Here is an 8,375-nt window from a genome sequence, read left to right on the forward strand (position 1 = left end):
AAATTAACAGATGGCCATTTGCAATAAAAAACCTTTTGAAAGAACTTTCAGGGTTTTTTTCAGTATCAATTTCAAAAAGATTCATTATTATTATTATTTTTAATGCAAACAGTCACCCACTCTTTCTCAACAAACTTTGATAAACATATCATTGGTAGTGGTAATAAGGCTGAGTGTATAGCATACATGTTTATTTCTTATATAACATCCAATAAGTTATCAAATGTAGCAGTTCCTGAGATGTCTATTCTATGCCTGTCCCACTATTGTATTTTGCAAGCACTTAACATGTTTGGTTTTCCAGGTCACAGTTGGAGAGGAATTTTGTTTCAGGATGAATCATACTTAAAGTCTCATCCTTGTCTCATTTAGGTGATACTTAGATGACACTTTGAATTTTAAGACTTTAGAGTGGATGCTGGAAAGAGTTAAGAATTTTGGGGGTTTTTGAAATGCAATTAATGTATTTTGCTTATGAGAAGAACATGAACTTTGTTTGGCCAGAGGCAGAATAATATGGACTGATTGTGTTCCCCTCAGGTTTATGTGTTAAGCCATGCCTCCTGGTATGAGGAGGTGGAGTCTTTAACAGGTAAATAGGATTAGATGAGGTAATGAGAGTAAAAACCTCATGAATCAAATTAGTTCCCTTATAATAAACAATAGAGAGCTTGCTCCTCTTCTCTGCTCTCTGCCATGTGAGGATACAATGAGAAGATGGCAGTCTGCAACCCAGAAGAGAACTCTCACCAGATTTTGACCAGTTGACACCCTAATCTTAGATTACTCAGGCTCCATACAATGAAAAATAAATTTCTCTATTGTGGTTGCTTATGAATTTTTGGACTTTTTACATTTCTGGAAAAAATGATAAAACTCACAGATAATTTAAAAAATAAAATGGTTAATGTTTCACTCAAAGAATGAATACTTAAAATCAGTAACATTGGGATGGGGCTCCAAACAAAAGAAACAAATGAACCTAATTGTACTACAAATGAATACTGCATTATAAAGAAAGAATACAGAAAAGTACTAACCTAAGATGCTTTGTGAAACAGTATTTTGTCTATATTCTATAACAATAAAAGTAAGAACCATAAGCAAATGTGTGGCTCTAGCCAGCAGTTTGTCTGGCAAAAGGGTATGAGATAGCAATTCCACCTCTATTTCATGTACATTCTAGGACTGAGCTAACACATATTTTATGAATAATGAGAAGCAGGTTTCTTACTGTCAGATAAAGGAGATAAAAAGGTAAGAAGGATAATATTAACTCTGTGGTGTTTGACTGGAATTGGAAGTGTCAGTGTGAAATCAGGCAATAGATACATACAGATGGATGGATGGATGGATGGACAGACAGAAAGACTGGGAGAAAAAAAGGCTAATGTGATGTATGTGTATATATATTTATCCATATAGATATAAATATAGATATAGATACAGATATAGGTATAGATAGAGAAATAATTTAACTTTGTCCTCTGACACTACCTATAAGCAGAGACACTCCAATAATAATAAGTATGCCTAACACTTGGGTCTTAGTTTATCAATTCCAATCTCTAGAAGAAACCTAGGCTCCCTGAAGAAATGGATAATCCCAGAGCTAGGGCACAGATCTTCAAAATGAGACTGGAATGAAAATGAGACATGCCAAAATATGGAATTACTCAAAACATGATGAAGGCATGTAATCAATTTTATTTTATATCTTTTATGCTTTATTTTTTAATAGATCTTATTGGAGTATAATTGCTTCACAATACTGTTAGTTTCTGTTGTACAACAAAGTGAATCAGCCATATGCATACATATACCCCATGTCCACTCCCTCTTGAGCCTCCCTCCCACCCTCCCTATCCCAACACTCTAGGTTGTCACAAAGCATCGAGCTGATCTCCCTGTGCTATGCTGTTGCTTCCCACTAGCTAACTATTTTACATTTGGTAGTGTATATATGTTGCTGCTACTCTCACTTTGCCCCAGCTTCCCCCCCCACCTCACGTCCTCAAGTTGATTCTCTATGTCTACATCTTTATTCCTGCCCTGCCACTAGGTTCATCAGTACCATTTTTTTTTCAGATTCCATATATATGCGTTAGCATACAGTATTTGTTTTTCTCTTTCTGACTTACTTCACTCTGTATGACAGACTCTAGGTCCATCCACCTCACTACAAATAACTCAATTTCATTTCTTTTTATGGCTGAGTAATATTCCACTGTATATATGTACCACACCTTCTTTATGCATTCATCTGTCAATGGACATTTAGGTTGCTTCCATGTCCTAGCTATTGTAAATAGTGCTGCAGTGAACATCATGGTACATGTCTCTTTTTGAATTGTGGGTTTCTCAGGGTATATGCCCAGTAGTGGGATTGCTGGGTCATATGGTAGTCCTATTTTTAGTTTTTTAAGGAACCTCCATATTGTTCTCCATAGTGGCTGTGTCAATTTACAGTCCCACCAACAGTGCAACAGGGTTTCCTTTTCTCCACACCCTCTCCAGCATCTACTGTTTGTAGATTTTTTGATGAAGGCCATTCTGACCAGTGTGAGGTGATACCTCATTGTAGTTTTGATTTGCATTTCTCTAGTGAATAGTAATGTTGAGCATCCTTTCATGTGTTTGTTGGCGATGTGTATATCTTCTTTGGAGAAATGTCTATTTAGGTCTTCTGCCCATTTTTGGATTGCGTTGTTTTGTTTTTTTGATATTAAGCTGCATGAGTTGTTTGTATATTTTGGAGAATTAATCCTTTGTTCATTGTTTCATTTACAAATATTTTCTCCCATTCTGAGGGTTGTCTTTTTGTCTTGTTTATGGTTTCCTTTTATGTGCAAAAGATTTTAAGTTTAATTAGGTCTCATTTGTTTATTTTTGTTTTTATTTTCATTACTCTAGCAGGTGGGTCAAAAAAGATCTTGCTGTGGTTTATATCAAAGAGTGTTTTTCCTATGTTTTCCTCCAAGAGTTTTATAGTGTTTGGTTTACATTTAGGTCTTTAATCCATTTGGAGTTTATTTTTGTGTATGGTGTTAAAGAGTGTTCTAATATCATTCTTTTACATGTACCTGTCCCATTTTCCCAGCACCACTTATTGAAGAGGATGTCTTTTCTCCATCATATATTCTTGCCCCTTTTGTTGTAAATTAGGTGACCATATGTGTGTGGGTCTATCTCTGGGCTTTCTATCCTGTACAATTGATCTATATTTCTGTCTTTGTGCCAGTACCATACTGTCTTGATTACTGTAGCTTTGTAGTATAGTTTGAAGTCAGGGAGCCTGCTTCCTCCAGCTCGGTTTTTCTTTCTCAAGATTGCTTTGGCTATTCGGGATCTTTTGTGTTTCTTTACAAATTGTGAAATTTTTTGTTCTAATTCTGTGAAGAATGCTATTGGTTGTTTGATAGTGATTGCATTGAATCTGTAGATTGCTTTGGGTGGTATAGTCATTTTCATAATATTGATTCTTCCAGTCCAAGAACATGGTATATTTCTCCATCTGTTTATGTCATCTTTGATTTCTTTCATCAGTGTTTTATAGTTTTCTGAGTACAAGTCTTTCACTTCCTTAGGTAGGTTTATTCCTAGGTATTTTATTCTTTTTGTTGTGATGGTAAATGGGATTGTGTCCTTAATTTCTCTTTCTGATTTTTCGTTTTTAGTGTATAGGGATGCCAGAGATTTCTGTGCATTAATTTTGTATCCTGCAACCTTACCAAATTCATTGATTAGTTCTAGTGGTTTTCTGGTGGCATCTTTAGGCTTTTCTATGTAAAGTATCATGTCATCTGCAAACAGTGATAGTTTTACTTGTTTTCCAATTTGTATTCCTTTTATTTCTTTTTCTTCTCTGATTGCTGTGGCTAGGAATCCAAAACTATGTTGAATAAGTGGCGAGAGTGGACATCCTTGTCTTGTTCCTGATCTTAGTGGAAATGCTTTCAGTTTTTCACCATGGAGTATGAGATTTGCTGTGGGTTTGTCATATATGGCTTTTATTATGTTGAGGTGGGTTCCCTCTATGCCCATTATCTGGAGAGTTTTTATCATAAATGAGGTTGAATTTTGTTGAAAGCTTTTTCTGCATCTATTGAGATGATCATATAGTTTTTATTCCTTAATTTGTTAATGTGGTGTATCACATTGATTGATTTGTGTATATTGAAGAATCCTTGCATCCCTGGGATAAATCACAGTTGATCATGGTGTATGATCTGTTTAATATGTTGTTGGATTCTGTTTACTAGTATTTTGTTCAGGATTTTTGCATCTATGGTCATCAGTGATATTGGTGTATAATTTTCTTTTTTGTGATATCTTTTTCTGGTTTTGGTATTAGGGTGATGATGGCTTCATAGAATGAATTTGGGAGTGTACCTCCTTCTGCTATTTTTTGGAAGAGTTTGAGAAGGATTGGTGTTAGCTCTTCTCTGAATGTTTGATAGAATTCACCTGTGAAGCCATCTGGTCCTGGACTTTTGTCAGTTGGAAGATCTTTAATTACAGTTTCAATTTCATTACCTTGATAGCTCTGTTTATATTTTCTAATTCTTCCTGGTTGTCTTGGAAAATTGTACCTTTCCAAGAATTTGTCCACTTCTTTGTGGTTGTCCATTTTATTGTCATATAGTTGTTTGTAGTAGTCTCTTATAATCCTTTGTATTTCTGCAGTGTCAGTTGTGATTTCTCCTTTTTCATCTGTAATTTTATTGATTTGCATCCTCTCCCTTTTTTTCTTGATGAATCTAAGGGTTTATCAATTTTGTTTATCTTCTCAAAGAAGCAGCTTTTACTTTTATTGATCTTTGTTACTGTTTTCTTCATTTCTATTTCATTTATTTCTGCTCTGATCTTTATGACTTCTTTCCTTCTAGTAACACTGGGTTTTCTTTGTTCTTCTTTCTCTAGTTGCTTTAGGTGTAGGGTTAGATTGTTTATTTAAGATTTTTCTTGTTTCTTGAGGTGAGATTGAATTGCTATAATCTTCCCTCTTAGAACTGCTTTCGCTGCATCCCATAGGTATTGGGTCGTTGTGTTTTCATTGTCATATGTTTCTATGCATTTTTTAAAATTTTTGTTTGATTTCTTCAGTGATCTCTTGGTTATTTAGTAGCACAGTGCTTAGCCTCCATGTATTTGTGGGTTTTTTTCAGTTTTTTCCTGTAATTGTTTTCTAATCTCATAGCATTGTGGTCAGAAAAGATGCTTGATATGATTTAAATTTTCTTAACTTTTCCAAGGCTTGGGGCTTCCCTGGTGGTGCAGTCGTTGAGAGTCCACCTGCTGATGCAGGGGACACTGGTTTGTGCCACGGTCTGGGAAGATCCCACATGCCATGGAGCTGCTGGGCCCGTGAGCCATGGCCGCTGAGCCTGCACGTCCAGAGCCTGTGCTCCACAATAGGAGAGACCACAACAGTGAGAGGCCCGTGTACCGCAAAAAAAAAAAAAAAAAAAAAAAAAAAAAAAATTCCAAGGCTTGATTTGTGACCCAGGATGTGATCTATCCTGGAGAATATTCCATGTGCACTTGAGAAGAAAGTGTATTCTGCCACTTATGGGTGGAATATTGTATAAATATCAATTATATCTATCTGGACTACTTTGTCTTTTAAAGATTGTGTTTCCTTATTTATTTTCTGTTTGGATGATTTGTTCATTGTTGTAAGTGGGGTGTTAATGTACCCTACTATTATTGTGTTATTGTCGATGCACCCTTTCATGGTTGTTAGCATTTGCTTTATGTATTGATGTGCTCCTGTGTTGGGTGCATAAACATTTATAATTGTTACATCTTCTTTTTGTATTGATCCCTTGATCACTATGTAGTGTCCTTCCTTATCTCTTGGAACAGTCTTTATTTTAAAGCCTATTTATCTGATACAAGTATTGCTACTCCAGCTTTCTTTTGATTTCCATTGCATGGAATATTTTTTCCATCCCTTCACATTCAGTATGTATGTGTCCCTAGGCATGACGTGTATCTCGTATAGGCAGAATATACATGGGTCTTGTTTTTGTATCTATTCAGCCAGTCTGTATGTTTTTAGTTGGGGCATTTAATCCATTTACATGTAATAGATTTTAAAAACCCATTTAAAGAAACTTCCAATGGGAAAATATGAGACAATCTGAGCAACAAATTATAATGATCCATTCTATAATGGATTGTTACACAAAGAATAATGTCAAAATACATGAATCTGTACTGATGTACATGGGCAATTCAATAGATAAATTAATAAAAAAGGTAAGAGAGTAAAATTAATCATTACAGCAAAGTTACAACTTATAAAATACATGTTGAAAATAAAATACCAGCATGGCAATTATCACAGTGATAAGTGTTACAGGCAAAACTCATCAAAGGGTGATAAAAATGGTGGGAAAGTATAATTAGAAACAATCTCAAAGAATCCCTGCAAAAGATATTTTTAATTAAAATAAGTAAAAATATTAAGTTTACAGTGGAGAAACTGAGCAGATAATACCAAGTGACAAAGTTAATATAACTAACAGTGATATACATTGACACCATGTACCTCCTGATATGCTGCACTGAGAATACAGAGTCACTTCTGTGTCATTCTGGCCAGGTTTGCATAACTATATTTAATCATGAGGAAATATCAGACAAATCCAAATTCAACATAATAACTGGCCAATACTTTTCAAAAAAAATCTCAAAGCCTTAAAAGACAGACTGAAAAGCTGTTTCAGAATAAAGGAGACTACAACAATATGACAACTATATCTGATGCTTGACCAGAAAATTACATTAGTAGGACAACTGTTAAAATTTCAAATTGTTCTGTAGATTTGATAATACTATTATGTGCATTAATTTTCTGGTTTTCCTATTTGTACTGTGGTTTTGTAATTCAATTTTGAGGAATATAGTAGAATTTTTTAACTGATTTTGCAACTTTTTTTCACCTGAAAATTCTTTCAATATAAAAGTTAAGAGAAAGATTAAACATAAAATAATACTTCATACATGCTGAGTCATAGTGTATATGCTTTCTGTTCAGAAGAGAGAAATAATATGTGGGATCTGTTATGAAAGCTTCCAAAAAGGAAAGGGGATTTATGGCAGACCTTGAATGGAGAAAAAGGAAAGTTCTGTTTTTAAAAAATATAAGGGATTATCTAAGTGGAAGAACAGAATATTTGTTTTGGTGAGAACTTGGTAAGGATACAAGTGTCATCCAGAGTAAATTAATTTATGAGAATAGGTAAAGATTGCAGTAACCAACTGACCATCTTAAAAATTTTTAAACTTAAATTGGTAAACTCCTTATATACTTTCTATAGTCAAAAGTAAATATATATTCTTTGTTATAAACATGCTTTCATAAATGATTAATATTTCTCATACTTTAATAACTAAAATCCACAAGAAAGAGATGGTAACCCCACATGGAAAATGAATAGGAAAAATTAACATATTGCAAATGAATAATATAACGGCACTGAAGGGAAGGGGCAGAGAAAAGTAATGATCTAGGTAACTTTTGATGTCATTTTAAATTTGAGCTATGTTATGAAAAACAAATAAAATTACTACTAATTTCTATGGCAGACCTAGTTAGAGATATAATATCTGGTATAGCAATCATATCAGAAGTGTATGTAATAAAGATGAACATAATCCTGAATTTGTGGTTTGAAGACCAGAATCTATGTTCCTTATTTGCCGTATAGTATTTGACATTGTTATTTGATGATCTGAGTCCCAGTTTTCTCTTTTCTAAAATGAGAGCAGTGTGATGAAATAATAATGACATTGGATGTGGAAATATAACCAACTTATTTTTCATTTTCGGATGTTTCTTACAAGTTGTTGTAAACAGACTTTTTTTTCCTCTGAGTCTTTGTGACTTCTCTTGTAAATGAGGATGATTACCATGAACCATAGAGAGATATTTGGTTTTTAGCGTTAAATAGGGTTAAGTGTGTGAGAATTTTTTTATTGTATGAAGCTTCATACAAACATACATTTAAGGCAATAACTGTTTGTTAAGAGAAAGCTTTCTGATGCATCCTTTAGGATGCATCCTGTTTTTTTCCATAACTCCAGGATTGATCAGGGTGCCTAAAGCATGATGTGCATTCAAATAATCACTGACTTTTATTATATGTATTAAATCATGGATTTATATATTTCAAAGTGTAGAAATAATACCTCATGTGATGCACAGACATTGTCGCTTTAGTGAATGGATTACACTTTGAAATTCATTCTTAATAGTTTATGGTCTTTTTGTTACTCAGAAAATTGTTATGGTCTTGATCATAACAGCAAGGTGCTATGTACTAGAATCAGTAAATTTTAGCATATCATAGCACTAAAACAAGCCG

This window comes from Mesoplodon mirus (genome assembly GCF_964341445.2).
Source record: "Mesoplodon mirus genome assembly, chromosome: 16".
Lineage (NCBI taxonomy): Eukaryota > Metazoa > Chordata > Mammalia > Artiodactyla > Ziphiidae > Mesoplodon > Mesoplodon mirus.